Source organism: Zalophus californianus, chromosome 10 (genome assembly GCF_009762305.2).
Source record: "Zalophus californianus isolate mZalCal1 chromosome 10, mZalCal1.pri.v2, whole genome shotgun sequence".
NCBI lineage: Eukaryota > Metazoa > Chordata > Mammalia > Carnivora > Otariidae > Zalophus > Zalophus californianus.
The window spans coordinates 71,998,634-72,013,464 of NC_045604.1; positions in this window are offsets into that span (position 1 = coordinate 71,998,634).

Genomic DNA, 14,831 nt, shown 5'->3' on the forward strand with positions numbered 1-14,831 from the left:
GAGCCCCGATAGGCAGGCTGGCAGGCACTGGAGTAGAGACAACCCGGCATAGAGTCCGGGGCCCCGCGGGCTCTGCCCAAGGCGGGAAAGCCCGAGGAGGCGCGACCCTCCCGGCGGCCGGCCCCCCTACCGCCGCGCTAGTGCGTCCGAGGGCCACGCCCTAAACTACATCTTCCAGGGGGCCCCGGGAGTAAGCGGAACCAATCGGAGGGCGAGTAGGCGGGCTCAGCGGGGCCTACGTCTCCCAGGGGGTGCTGGGGCGCGGCGCCGTGGTCGGGATCGGCAGCCCCAGCAGCCTATAGCTGTGTCTCCCCAGAGGGGCCAACGCCTGGCGCGGAGAAGGAGTGGCCATCGCCGCTGGTATCCTGGGCACGATGCCAAGAAGGGCAGTCAACGCGGCCGCCCGCGGCCCGGGGTTGGCGCGCGAGGGTGCCCGGGGGCTGCGCTGCAGCGTGGCTCCCTACATTGCTCCACCCTTTAAGAGCCCCTAGTCCTCGTTCAGTCGTGTTACCGGCAAGTATTTACCAAGTGCCTGCTGTGCACCCGTTGCTGTGCCGGGGCGAAGACTGGCAGGTCAGGCGGCTCCCCTGCCCCAGGGCGCTTGTCTCAGGACTTACAGGGAGGGGGTTGGTCTCCACTCGCGGCGAGAGCAGTGAAAGGAATTCATTCAGCCCGACGCCAGCACTGTCATCTTGTCGGTTTTCAAACACCAGGAACCCTAGGGTACCGATTCTTAAACTTCTATCGTGATTCATTTTGAAAAATCTAGGGAAATGCTATGGGTAGTGGAGATAATGGTTTTGTTCAGAAAAAAAGCACATGGACCTGCAGTTTCGTGTATCATTTCAGGGGATTCGTGACTTCCTGAAATCTGCTGGGAGGAACCTGGCACGGAGCTCTAGGTATGGACCCTCCCGTCAGTCAAAGCCGCCCGTACTTTTAAATTGTTTTATATATTTCACCTTCAAGGAAGATTTCCTTTGATCCACCGAGGGCGGAGCGGGGGAGGAACACCCATCCAGACGGTCTATCTGTATTTCTAGTCCCAACATTCTATTTGTTTAAGTCCTTCCCATCAAGACTACTTTCTAGTCTCAGGTAAACATAACCATACTGTATTCACCTCCCTGGTAATGTGAGGGGCACCTTCTTACTCAAATCCTTGTAACCCTCGTGGAACGTTCCCTTGCCTGCCACACTTGCCAATTAGTTAGAAACTGTAAACGACTTAAATGAATATCACCAGGCAACTGGCTGAGTAAATTTTGGTGAATCTATTCTATGGACTGCACCGCATCCGTTGAAAATGTGCAGTGGGTTTTTTTTTTTTTTTAAGATTTTATTTATTTGTTTGACAGGGAGAGACACAGCGAGAGAGGGAACACAAGCAGGGGGAGTGGGAGAGGGAGAAGCAGGCTTCCTGCCGGGCAGGGAGCCCGATGGGGGGCTTGATCCCAGGACTCTGGGACCATGACTTGAGCCAAGGCAGATGCTCAATGACTGAGCCACCAAGGCGCCCCTGCAGTGGGTTTTTGTATGCTAATGTGTGGAGATGGTCAATATGTAAGGTGAAAAAGAGCATGTTTACAGTACAACATGACAATATAATCCCACGTTTGTAAATAACAGGAAAAATATCTTTAAAACTTAAATATCTAAAGGGGAACAAGAAATACCATGGCAACCTCCAGAGAGTAGAATTAGGGATAGAGGTTGTGCTTTTCACTGTGTCTTCTATATGTTTTTGTGTTTTTCAATAAGCATTTAAACATTTTATGACACATGAAAAATCATCTGTGAATATATTCTAAGTGTAAAATAATAAGGCAAAACAGAAAATATAACAAGCTAATGTTAGAGGAAGACTTTCATGTTTTGCTCATTATTTATTTATTTATGTGTTTATTTATTTATTTGTTTATGTATTTTTGTAGGCTCCATGACCAACATGAGGCTCAAATTGAGAGCCTGAGATTGAGTCACACGCTCTACTGACTGAGCCAGCAAGGTGTCCCTGCTCATTATTTTTTATAACAAAAACAAATAAAATCTCATGAACTGGAATATTTTTTTCATTATAGTGCAGAGGATTAGGAAAATGGTTTTTAAAAAGCACACTGTGCCCATAGAGAAACACATGAGTGACACTTACGATTGAAGCTAACATATATTGGGCACATTGTGTGTGATATATCATATGAGTGCCTTATATGCCTTCATAGCATAGGCTCTGGAGTCGGACTGCCTCAGTGAGAATACTGTGCCTACAGTTAACCATTTGTGTGACACTGGCTGAGTGATGGACCTATCTACTTATTCAGCCTTGAAAAGGAAGGAAACTCTGATAATGGCACAACACATGACAGACACAAAAGGGTAAATGTTGTATGATTGTACCTCTATGAGGTGCCTGGAATAGTCAAATTCAGAGACATAAAGTAGAATAGTGTTTAACAGGGGCTGGGAATGGAGGGTAATGGAGAGTTATTTAATGGTTAGAATTTCAGAATGGGATGATGAGAAAGTTCTGGGGATGGGTGGTGGTGATGGTTGTACAACAATGTGAATGCACTTAATGTCACTGAATTGTATACTTAACAATTATTAAAATGGAAATTTTAGGTTATGTATATTTTACCACCCCAAAAACCTCAAAAATACACATACTCCTCAATTCAATTATTCTATTTCTGGGAGCATCCTAAAATAATTATTGAGTGTACAGAAAGTTGCACTCCAAGATGTCCATTGCAGAATTGTTTATTAAACCAAGAACTAGAAACAACCTAAATGTCCATCAGTAGAGGAGATAGTAAGTACAATTGTGGTACACCCATACTGTGGCATACTGTACATCTGATAAGAGTAAGAAAGCCCTGTTCATCTTGATCCAGGCACTGTTATTAAAGGGAAAAGTGGGAAAACATGTACTACACATAATAAATACGTATATGTGAACACATCAGAAGGAGATTGGTAGAATGTACAGCCAACTGTTACCTATAAAAATGAGTAGAAGTGAAATAAAGGGGTGATGAAAAGTTTCCTCACTTTCTTTGTATACATCTGTATTCTTTGAATCTTGTACAATGACTATTCATGTATTACTATTGTTGCATAACAAACACCTCATAAGTTGGTGGTATAAAAGCCCTTTTTATTCTCATGATTTTGTGGTCAGGATTTTGAGCAGGACACAGGAGGGACAACTCATGTCTGCTGCATGACTGGAGCTCCAACTGGGGTGGCTCCTATGTCTGCAGATTGCTGGAATGGCTATAATTGACTGGGGCTATGTGTCTGGGGCCTCGGTACTGGCTCTCTGGGTGACTGCTTGTTTCTTCCCCTTGTTCTGCTGGGACTGGAACATCCAAATGACTTCTTCACTTGTATGTGGAGTGCCTGGGCTGGGATGGCTGGAACAGCTAGAGTTTGCTGCACATCCATTTCTGTCCATGTGCACAGCTTGGGCTTCCTCACAGCATGGCAGTCTCAAGATAATCAGCCTTCTTAAATGGCAGCTGGTGTTCCCAGAAGTAGCTTTCCCTGAAGCCTCTGGTTGTAGCTTTAAGACTTCTTAGGTAGTCCCAGAAAGTCACTTCCATTTCATTCTGTTGCCTAAGCATGTCATTAAGATTAGTCTAGGAACCCCCTCTCAATAAGTAATAAGGAATTTGTAGCTGTTTTTAACCTACCACACTTATTTGTTAAAAATAAAGACTTTTTACAGGAAATTCACCCTGACCTATGATTTATAGTGACCTTCATTCCAGCAGAGCACACCCACCTCTTTCATTTCTCTCACCAGTCATTGCAAATGTACAGTCTCTTTGGAAATCCTCTACTAGGACTGTTGCTTCCATTCAAGTTTCTTATGCCATTCTGCAAATTAATGTTTAACTCAGTGATTCTCATCTTTGGTTACACATTAGAATCATCTGGGGAGGGACGCCTGGGTGACTCAGTTCTGCCTTTGGCTCAGGTCATGATCCCAGTGTCCTGGGATCGGGTCCCACATCGGGCTCCCTCCTCAGTGGGGAGCCTGCTTCTCCCTCTCCCTCTGTCTGCCGCTCCCTCTGCTTGTGCTCTCTCTCTCTCTGACAAATAAATAAAACCTTTAAAAAAATGTTTAAATCATCTGGGGAGGCGGCACGTGGGTGGCTCAGTTGGTTAAGCGACTGCCTTCAGCTCAGGTCATGATCTCAGGGTTCTTAGATCGAGCCCTGCATCAGGATCCCTGCTCATCAGGGGGCCTGCTTCTCCCTCTCCCTCTGATTCTGCATGCTTTCTCTCTTTCTCTCAAATGAATAAAAAAATCTTTTAAAAAAAGGATTATCTGGGGAGCTTTAAAAACTCTTGCTGCCCAAACAAAATACATCAGAGTCTCCAGGGGGTACCACTCAGGTGCTATGGTCTGCATGTTTGTGTCTCCTCAAAATTCATATGTTGAAATCCTAATGCCCAATGTGATAATATTAGATGGGTGGGACATTTGGGAATTTCTTGGGTCATGAGGGTAGAGCCCTCATTAGTGGGATTAATCCTCTTGTATATGAGACCACCACAGAGCTCCCAAGTCCCTTCCACCACGTGAGGACACAAAGGTTGGCAGTCTGAGACCCAGAAGAGGGCATCCACCTGACCATACTGGCACCCTGATTTCTCATAGTCTCCAGAGCTATGAGAAATAAATTTCTGGGGTGCCTGGCTGGCTCAGTCAATGGAGCATGTGACTCTTGATCTTGGGGTTGTGAATTTGAGCCCCACGTTGAGCATAGAGATTACTTAAAATAAAACCTTTAAAAAAGAGAAATTTCTGTTGTTTATAAGCTACCCGGGCCATAATATTTTGTTACAGTAGCCCTAATAGATCAAGACTGTTTTAGGTGTCAGATTTTTTAAAGCTCCACAGATGATTCCAGTGTTTAATAAGGATCAGAATCTCTGGTTCAGATTTTTAGTAACTTCTCCAGCACCAGTGGCTTCCAGAAGTGGCTGCTTAGCACTTGTCAGCCAACAGTCATTGTTGGCAAAGCAATGGGTTGGATGTGTGAATCTGGTCATGGAATTGCAAGAAGTTTTGACTGATGGCTAAAGCCAAGTCCTCCCTTTCCAGGGTTGACTGCCATGCTCCACGGAGGCCCCTTCAAGCTCTCCAGTTAAGGAGGTTGCATCTTTCACCTGCTTACTGCAGCCAGCTCCAAGGATGAAGCATCTCTGTGGGCAGCTTCTGCCTGTGCTGGGTCTGACTCCTATTCTATAAGTCCTTTGCTCAAGGACCTTGTGGTTGAGCAAATGGTTATAAGGACAGAGAACACGGCACTTTCTGAAGTAACATAAATCCTACAAGCTGCCTGTTTACTTCCCAGGGGAAGCTCTATCCTGTTGGAGCTGCCTGATAGAACCACAGGGAACTTGGCAAACCCTGAGTTTCTGGGGGAAGGAGACAGAAGGGAGCCTTTGGGAAATAGAGGTCTCATGTGAATGGCTCATCTGTCTGCCAGCAAGGTCTTGAGGAAAAAAATGCAAAGGTCTGAGGGGGTACTCCCAGCACCTCAGAGCAGGTAGGGTGGACAGGAAGACTTGACAGGGCCAAGGACCCAGATCCCCATCTCTTGTGTTCCCCACCACCCTCCCCACAGCAGAACCTACAACTTTTTTCCTTTTTGTTTTTGGAAGAGATTTCTTCTTGTGGCCAGAGTGTAAGCCTTTCTTCAAACCAATAGTCAGAGATTGCCTGGAATAACCTTGGTAATTATGCCATTATGCTTCTTTCCTTGGAGATGGATATATTTTTTAATACACAGAACATAATTACCTATGTAACCATCCCTCACAATTAACACATGTTATGATGGCTATTTACTTGATTTTTGTTATTTCTATTTTTAAGAAACCAGGCACCTCTGGACTGCCCATGAATGGAGAGGCTATGTGTGGTACTCTTAGGGTAGTTAGACTACTTAGGTGAGATTCCAGAGCAAATTCTTCTAGTCAACAAAGTGGAAGGTGCAAGACCTTTTATGTTGGGAGCTCTCTAGCATTTGGACAACCCTGAGAAAAACATTTTAGGAGGAGGGACTCCATCCTGCCCAGGGTGAACTATACTGTCTCAAGAGATAAGGCACTGGAAGTGTGCCCTGAGCCCAGATCAAGGTGAGGGGCCACTTGTTCTTTTTTGCTCCCCTACACTCTCCCTTCCCCTTAGGAAGGGGCCCAAGTTTTAGAGAGGTGACTAAAGAGTTACTATAGAATGCAAAGTGGTATGGATAGGCTTCTCTTAGGGCCATTTGGTATGGTCTCACCTTTATGAAAGGTCTCAAGTTTTTTATTTTTGAAGTTCTCTCCAGGAAAACACCTAGTTGTGTTCTTGTGTTTGGTGTTAAGAATGCCAGATGCAAACATGTAAACTATACCACAGTTTTTATAGTATCTTAATTTTCTAGGAGGCTTAAAAAATGTGGGGATAGGCTTTGCTAGACTTCTGAGAAATCCTGTCTGATCAACTGGAAAAGACAGGATGGAGGGTGACTTGTCTCATTCTGGGGATAGAAAAAATCCCCAATGCCAGTTGTTCAAACCCTCAGACTCACACAGATTTGGGGGCTGACTGAACTGAATATAAGTGCTGAGGAGAGTCCAAGAGGTGAGCTCTCCTTTCCACCTTGTTCCACGTCCTTACAGGGGACTCAAGGGGAGGAAGCAGGGAGCTGGGCCTGTAAGCTTAAGTCTGAGTTTTGGGTGTTTCTGAGATTATTCTGCCCAGATCACTAGGCTAGAAATGAGAGGGGGTTTTAAGACTAGTACTCATTTCAGAATTAAAGATCAGTTTCCTGGATCGCCCTTTGTTTCTTCAGGAATGTGAAGATGACTGCATGTGCAGGAGGGCTATGTATGCTCTCTCACCCTCACCCCTCCCCCACCCCCACCATGTCATGAGTCCCTTGGGGGCTCAGTCACCAGTCTGTTCCCTGATTTCCTTGATTTTAGTCTAGACAGCCCACTGTGAAAGAATCCCTGCAAATTCTGGAAGGTCACAATTGGAAAAATCTTAATGTGGTCCCTGTGGTTTTTTTCTGCTTTCAAGAAGACAAACAGCTATGGCATCTTTGGGAAGATTGTCTCAGCTGGAGAAAGGGATGAAGCCTCTCCAAGGCCCTTTGGCCTTCTATTCTCACTGCTAGCTTTAATAGCTAGGGAGCTATTAAGAATTGCTGTATAAAGTCCATAAAATAGTTTTGTTTGTTTGTTTTTAAAGCCTCTTAACAAGGGAAGAGGAAGTAAAAAAAACCTCAAGGAGGCAGAATGGGAAGCAACCCAAACTCCTCTCCCTCACTTCTCCTTTACGCAAACACCAAGGGTGTTTCCAAAATATTTGAGAGGTCCAAGACTACATTTGTGTCCTATAAATAGAACCCTTGTTTTCTAGGGCTTTGGGGATACTTAACAAGCCTTATCAAGTATAAGTCTACAGGAAAACATAAATGAACTTTTCAAGCACAGTAGAATGAACCTCATTTTCTAATCAATGCAGGAAAAAAAATTTAAGAGGAAAATTTTTTTGACCAGTTAACCAACTCTTGGCTGAAGGAGGAAATAAAATAAAAACTATAATGACAAGCTATTTTGAAACGACCAGTGAGAATATTGTATATTAAAATTATGGGAAATAATCAAAGCTGCACTTAGAGGAAAACTCATAGCCTTAAATGCTTTTATCATTAAACAGAGACTAGAAATTAAATACACTGGGGCACCTGGGTGGCACAGTCTTAAGCATCTGACTCTTATTTCCACTCAGGTTGTGATCTCATGGTCATGAGATGGAGCCCCATGTTGGGTGCAGCATGGAGTCTGCTTGAAATTCTCTCTCTCCCTCTGCCCCTCCCACTCATGCACTTGCTCTCTCTCTCAAATAAATAAATAGATCTTTTAACAAAATTAAATACACTGGTATTTATTGAAAGTTTAGTTCGTATGGAAATTGCACTTAAATATATTTTACTTAATCTTTGTAGTGCTTATGAGGCAGACACTATTTTTTGCTCTTGTCTTTTTTTTTTAAGATTTTACTTATTTATATGACAGAGAGAGACACAGTGAGAGAGGGAACACAAGCAGGGGGAGTGGGAGAGGGAGAAACAGGCCTCCTACGGAGCAGGGATCCTGATGCGGGGCTCGATCCCAGGACCCTGGGATCATGACCTGAGCCGAAGGCAGACGCTTAATGACTGAGCCACCCAGGCGCCCCTGCTCTTGTCTTTTCAAAATGCTCTGAAGTATAACTAGCACTATCCATGCAATGGCCTAGGTTCTTAGTTTTCAAGAGTACTTCACACCTTTCTTGATTCACTGCTACATTTATTAATGTTTATTATGTATACAGAACTTTAAGGGATGAAGAGATGAATAATTGATGTTCTCTACCCTATACTCCAGTCAGTGTATGTGACGTTGATGTATGTATGTTGGAAGGGCAGAAAAGGACACAGGTCATAGTATGATTGTAACTAACCCTCCCAGTTAAGGCAAACTTTTAGTGCTAAAAAATAAGGTCTTAACAAAGTATCATGGGAGCCCAGAAGAAAGTGATTTTGACTTGTGGTAGCAAAAGTCAACTGCAGTGCTTATTGCCACAGTTCAGGGCCTTGTTTAGGAGTCCGTGCTTCATTATCAGGACAGTGGGGAACCACTGGAGGGTGTGTGTGTGTGTATGTGTGTGTGTGTGTGTGTGTGTGTGTGTGTGTGTGTGTAGACTTTTCTAAACTTTTAAATTTTTGTTGTTACTATTTTGTTTTGTTTTTCCCCTTCAGAATAGTTTCTCAGATGTGGAACTACTTGATCAAAAAGGAAAAAAATTTATGATTCTTAAAACACACCATCAAATTGCTTTCCATAAAGTGTAATGCATTTACAGGGTCTCTCCCCCGTTGGGAGATGTTGGTGTCTATAAAGGTCTGAATGAAGGAAGCTTTTCCCACAGCTGGGGCACTAGTGAGGCTCCTTTCCTGAATGAGCCCCGATGCTCAGGGAGTCTAATGTTGACAGGTTCTTCTAGGGTGAAGTTCTCAGGGTTTCCTCTGTATAGAGTGGTTTGATGCTCTGTAAGTTCTAAATCTTGGGATTTCCAAGTTGATTTTCTATTTTTTGTTTGTTTGTTTTTTGTAAAACAGAACCTCAGAGAGCATTCCATTCTAAGGTAACAGTGAATGGATGCAGAGTTCCCAGGTTTTTTCTGCTTTTAAGAAGCTTCGTCTCTCCTAATTTTTTAAATTAAATTTTAGTAATTTAACATACAGTGCAATACTGGATTCTGGAGTAGAATTCAATGACTCACTTACACACAACACCCAGTGCTCATCACAAGTGCCCTCTTTAATATCCATCACCCATCTGTCCCTCCCCCCACAACTCCCTCCATCAACCCTCAGTTTATTCTCTATCGTTAAGAATCACATATGGTCGGGGCGCCTGGGTGGCTCAGTCATTAAGTGTCTGCCTTTGGCTCGGGTCATGATCCCGGGGTCCTGGGATCGAGCCCCGCACTTCCCATGCTTAATGGGAAGCCTGCTTCTCCCTCTCCCACCCCCTCTGCTTGTGTTCCCTTTCTCGCTGTGTCTCTGTCAAATAAATAAATGAAATCTTTAAAAAAAAAATCATGTATGGCTTGTTTCCCTCTCTCCTTTTTCCTTTCTCCCTTCCCATATGTTCGTCTGTTTTCTTACTTAAATTACACATATGAGTGAGATCATAGGGTATTTGTCTTTCTCTGACTGACTTATTTCACTTAGCACTCTAGCTCCATCCATGTCATTGCAAATGGCAAGATTTCATTCTTCTTGATGGTTGAATAATATTCCAGTGTGTGTGTGTGTGTGTGTGTGTGTGTGTCTATCACATCTTTATCCATTCATCAGTCAACGATGGACATTTGGACGCTCTCCATAGTTTAGTTATTGTTGATAATGCTGCTATAAACATCAGGGTGCTTGTGCCCCTTTGAATCTGTATTTTTGTATACTTTGGGTTAAATATCTACTGTATTTTGTATCCTTTGGGTCAAATACCTACTAGTGCAATTGCTGGATTGTAGGGTGGTTCTATTTTTAACTTTTTGAGGAACCTCCAAACTGTTCTCCAGAATGGCTGCACCACTTTGCATTCCCACCAACAGTGAAAGAGGGTTCCCCTTTATCCACATCCTCCCCAACACCCGTTGTTTCTTCTGTTGTTAATTTTAGCCATTCTCACAGGTGTGAGGTGGCATCTCATTGTGGTTTTGATTTGTATTTCCCTGATGATGAATGATGTTGAACATCTTTTCATGTGTCTGTAAGCCATCTGGATGTCTTTGGAAAAGTGTTCATGTTTTCTGTCCATTTCTTAACTGGATTATTTGTTTTTTGGGTGTTGAGTTTGATAAGTCTTTACAGATTTTGGATACTAACCCTTTATCAGATATGTCATTTGCAAATATCTTCTCCCATTCTGTAGGTGGCCTTTTAGTTTTGTTGATTGTTTCCTTTGCTGTGCAGAAGCTTTTTATCTTGATGAAGTTCCGATAGTTCATTTTTGGTTTTGTTCCCTCGCCTCTAGTGACGTGTCTAGCAAGAAGTTGCTGCAGCCGAGATCAAAGAGGTTTCACCCTGTGTTCTCCTCTAGGATTTTGATGGTTTTATGTCTCACATTTAGGTATTTCATCCATTTTGAATTTATTTTTGTGTATGGTATAAGAAAGCGATCCAATTTCATTCTTCTGCATGCTGCTGTCCAATTTTACCAACACGATTTGTTGAAGAGACTGTCTTTTTTCCACTGGATATTCTTTAAAGATTAGCTGACCAAATAGCCGCAGGTACATATCTGGGTTTCTCCTGATCTTAAAACCTGAGAGAAAAAATGAAAATTGAAAATGTCGTCCTGTTCCAAGGAGAAACAAAGTGAGGGGGAGAAAAAGTTGTATTAAACCAGTAATGGGATGATAGAAACGCCTAAGTAAATCTCAAAGGTTTTTACTCCAATTAAGTCTGATGTTTTCTTTTCTTTCTTCCCTTGTATCCAGTGAACGCCTTAACTTGAAGCGAAATCCTTGTTTCATTTCTTTGGAATTCTGCAGTCCTTTTACCCATGGCTCTTCTCTGTGCTCTGCTGGGAAGCTCAGGCCAGGCTTTGGTACTGGATATCCTGGCCACAAGAAAGACAGGAAGCATAAGAGTTTGGGTCACCACTGATTGTTCCTGGATTCAGGCCGATTTCTGGGGCAGACGGCCTCTATTTCTTCAGTAAGGATGATTTCACCTAGAACCTCTGTCAGGCAGTATTTCAGTGTTAATATAAAACCAAAATGAGGGGAAGGCTTTTGTGCTCAATTCAAGGCTATTGTCCTCCATCCAATCTGTGGACGAGGAGTGAATTAATTCTGTGTTAAAATCAATGCACTAAATTAGTTTTATATTATCTTTTGAAGACTTTATTAAGAGAATTATCTAAGTCAGGACTAAAACGCCAAAAGAAGAGAGAGAGGGGGGTAAAAGTGGGAGTTTGGGAACTGTGTCCTGGATTAATTTCAGTTAAGAGATTTTCAAATAAAAATTGATATCTGAACTTGGTTGGTGGTGACCAGCAAATACTGTCTTTATATGTTTCTTTTAGCTGAAGCCTAGAAGTGGATTATCTTGAAGTTAACTGAAACAACTATCTAACAGTGTTTCTGGCAAGCCAAAGACAGCTAGGAAAATCATGTCCAGCTTAGGTCCCTGCTACGTCCTACCACTGCTTCCCTCGCTGAGAGCAGCTATAGGTTGCAACCTCTTTCTGTGTCCCTTCTTACCCCTCCTCACCCCTGACAAAATTTACTGCTCTGCAATAAAGTGTGGGTTGGTAAATGGTGGTTTATGATACAAGGAGGAAACATGAGGAAATGTTTAAACATGATAATTATGTTTAAATATGAGGAATAAACATGAGGAAAATGTTTAAATATTAACATTACCAAACAATATTAGCAAGTTAGTTTCGTTAATGTTAATCTGAAGGAAAACTTAAATTCTAGAACATTTTATCAAAATACAGAAAGTGGTGCAACATGCCTTATTTTATTATTTTCATGGAGTAAGGCAACATATTTCAGATTAATAAAAGTAAAATGTGTTGTAAGTCAGTATTTTGTTTATAATTGAATTTCAAAGCTAAGAGTAAGATCAGAGTAATTTCATACATGTAAGGCCAAATCCTGAGCCATAGACCACAGGAAATCTGTAGTCCAGTAAAGTAGTATCAAACCAAAGCTGGGAAGAGTGGCAAATAGCAAAGGCTTAGGGTGGCAGAAACCTGGAGGCCAGGGTATCCTCAGCGGAGAGGCAGGGAAAGCAACATTTCAGACTGAGAGGAGCTGCTTATTTGTCTGCTCCCTCACCAAAGAGCACAGACCAAAAAGTCTTAACACTGTGTATTTCATCAAATACCGGTTTGAAGACCATGCACAGACAACTGCCCCACTTGAGTGCAGGGGAATCTATAAGACCTAGGTAAGGACAGAAAGCAGCTCCAGAGACAGAATCTAGTGACCATGACAGCTAAGGCCAGGATTATTCTTTATCTGAGATTCAAATTTGTTTTTCTCGGTTATAATAGTCAGGGAGCCACTGACAGCCGAGGACAAGAAAATATAAGAAAGCAGAATCAATAATGGTCGCCAGAGGGCATATTTACTTCCCTGAATTTACTTTTCACCAAAGACCTAAAATAGTGGTTCTTAATTTTTTTGGTGGTTTTGAGAACTTCATGAAAGCCATGGATCCGCTTCCTAGAAAATACACATATACATGCCGTTCTGCATACAGTATCAAAAGTTAAAAGATCTCCAAATCCAACAATTGTGACCCTCCAAGAGCTGCACTAGCCAGGACAGTAGCCACGTAGTGGCACTTAGGAACATGAGCTGCATTTTACCATTGCAGTAAATTCTACTAGACAGTGCTGCTCCATAATTTCATGGACTCTAGGTTAAGAACTCCTGCCCCAAATGAGCCCCTGTAGATCTACTGGCCTGTAACCCCACTCCCAGTAATATTCCAGCTATTTTCTCTGTCTGAATAGGCCTCAAAGAAACGGAGGAGGAATATTAACAGTAATTTTTAATAACTCAGAAAGTCCATCTAGCTTCAAGTCTCCATTAATAACCTTAATTTAGGGGTGCCTGGGTGGCTCAGTCAATTGGGTATCTATCTGCCTTCGGCTCAGATCATGATCGCAGGCTTCCTGCTCAGTGGAGAGCCTGCTTTTCCCTCTCCCTCTGCTGCGCCCCCTGCTGTGCTCGCTGTCAAATAAATAAAATCTTTTTTAAAAACCCTAAACTTAAATAACAGATGATTCATTCTTCCCCATCTCAAGGTATGTGTAGTTTTGCAAACATTCCCATGTCCCACATCCTGCAATAAAAATCCAAGTGGCTTTTCTGTGAGATAGGGTGAGCCTTCAGGAGTTTACTGTGCATTAGTAACAGCTAGTATTACACTGAGTTCATACTAAGTGCCCGGTACCATTCTAAGCATCCTACACGTTAGGTCATTTAATCCTCACCCAATGTTACAAGGTCGGGATAGTCTTATCCCCTCAAAACAGGTGAGAGAACTGAAGTTTGCGGATTAGTGAGATTGAATAACTTGTTTGAGATAACGTAGTAAATGCCAGCGAAATGGTTATTAGGTTAGAATCTGTAGTCTTCTGAAATATGTCAAAAACATGAAAATGGCCTTAGAGGACTCTGAGGTCACATGTCTCAACAAGGGTTTATGAAATGGACGTATACCTGCCTGCGTGCTCTTCGGCTGCTGAGGCCATATTTGCCACAACAGCTGTGGACCTCTTTCCCTCGAGCACAAGAAAAAACCAAAATACTCAGGACTCTTTCCACCCAGTCGTCCAAAGCCAGCCTCTCGGTCCTCACATCACCCTTTACTATTATGGCAGCCTTGAACTTTAGCGACAGACTAGCTGTGTGACCCCGAACAGGGCGTTAACTGACACTTGATGCTGTTATCCGTACATGGGGATGATAATAGCGTCTCCGTCCCACAGTTTTGTGTGCTGTGAGCGTCCAGCTGCATTAGGCAGGCGCTCAATAAGAGGTTACTGGTTGTCACGATTCACTTCTACGAAGCCTCTATTTCTTGAGCCCACGGTCTTGAATGTCGCCGAGGGGAAAGGAGATGCTGAACCAACTCTTGGGGTTTCCTTCCGTTCGCCCCTCGCAGTGAAGTTCACAGCTTTCATCACAAGACCTAGGACCTAGGAGGGAGCTGAATAACGATCCTGCCCTCGCAGGGATGGACAATAAGCAGCCTCCAAGAGCCCTCGGGGACGTCCAGCCTCCAGGAGCGAAGCTCTGACCGGGTGAGGGACAGCAACCCGCGGGACGCACAGCCGCGGCGTATAGCTCCCCACCGGTGGGTACCTGCAGCGGGGTGGGCGCAGACTCGGGGCGCGAGGCCCGTCACAGACTACGTCTCCCGGCAAGCCCCGGGGCGACGCTGACCGGGGCGGGTCCGCACGCTTCCCGCCCTTCCCCGGAAGCAGCGCGGCGGCGGCGAGCACCCTGGCTTGCCTGCTTCTGAGGCCGTCGGGGCCACGGGACCCTCTCCAGCAGCCCCGAGTAACCAGAGCGGGTGGGGACTGCCCTTAAATCGGGACAGTGGTTCTCAAACTTGTCTCTGGGGAAAGAGCTTAACAATTCAGATTGCTGCCCCCCTCCCCCGGACACTGACGCACTGTATTTCGTGTGGCTCAGGGATTTTCACTTTAGCAAGCTTTCCGGCGGTAGCCCACCGGTC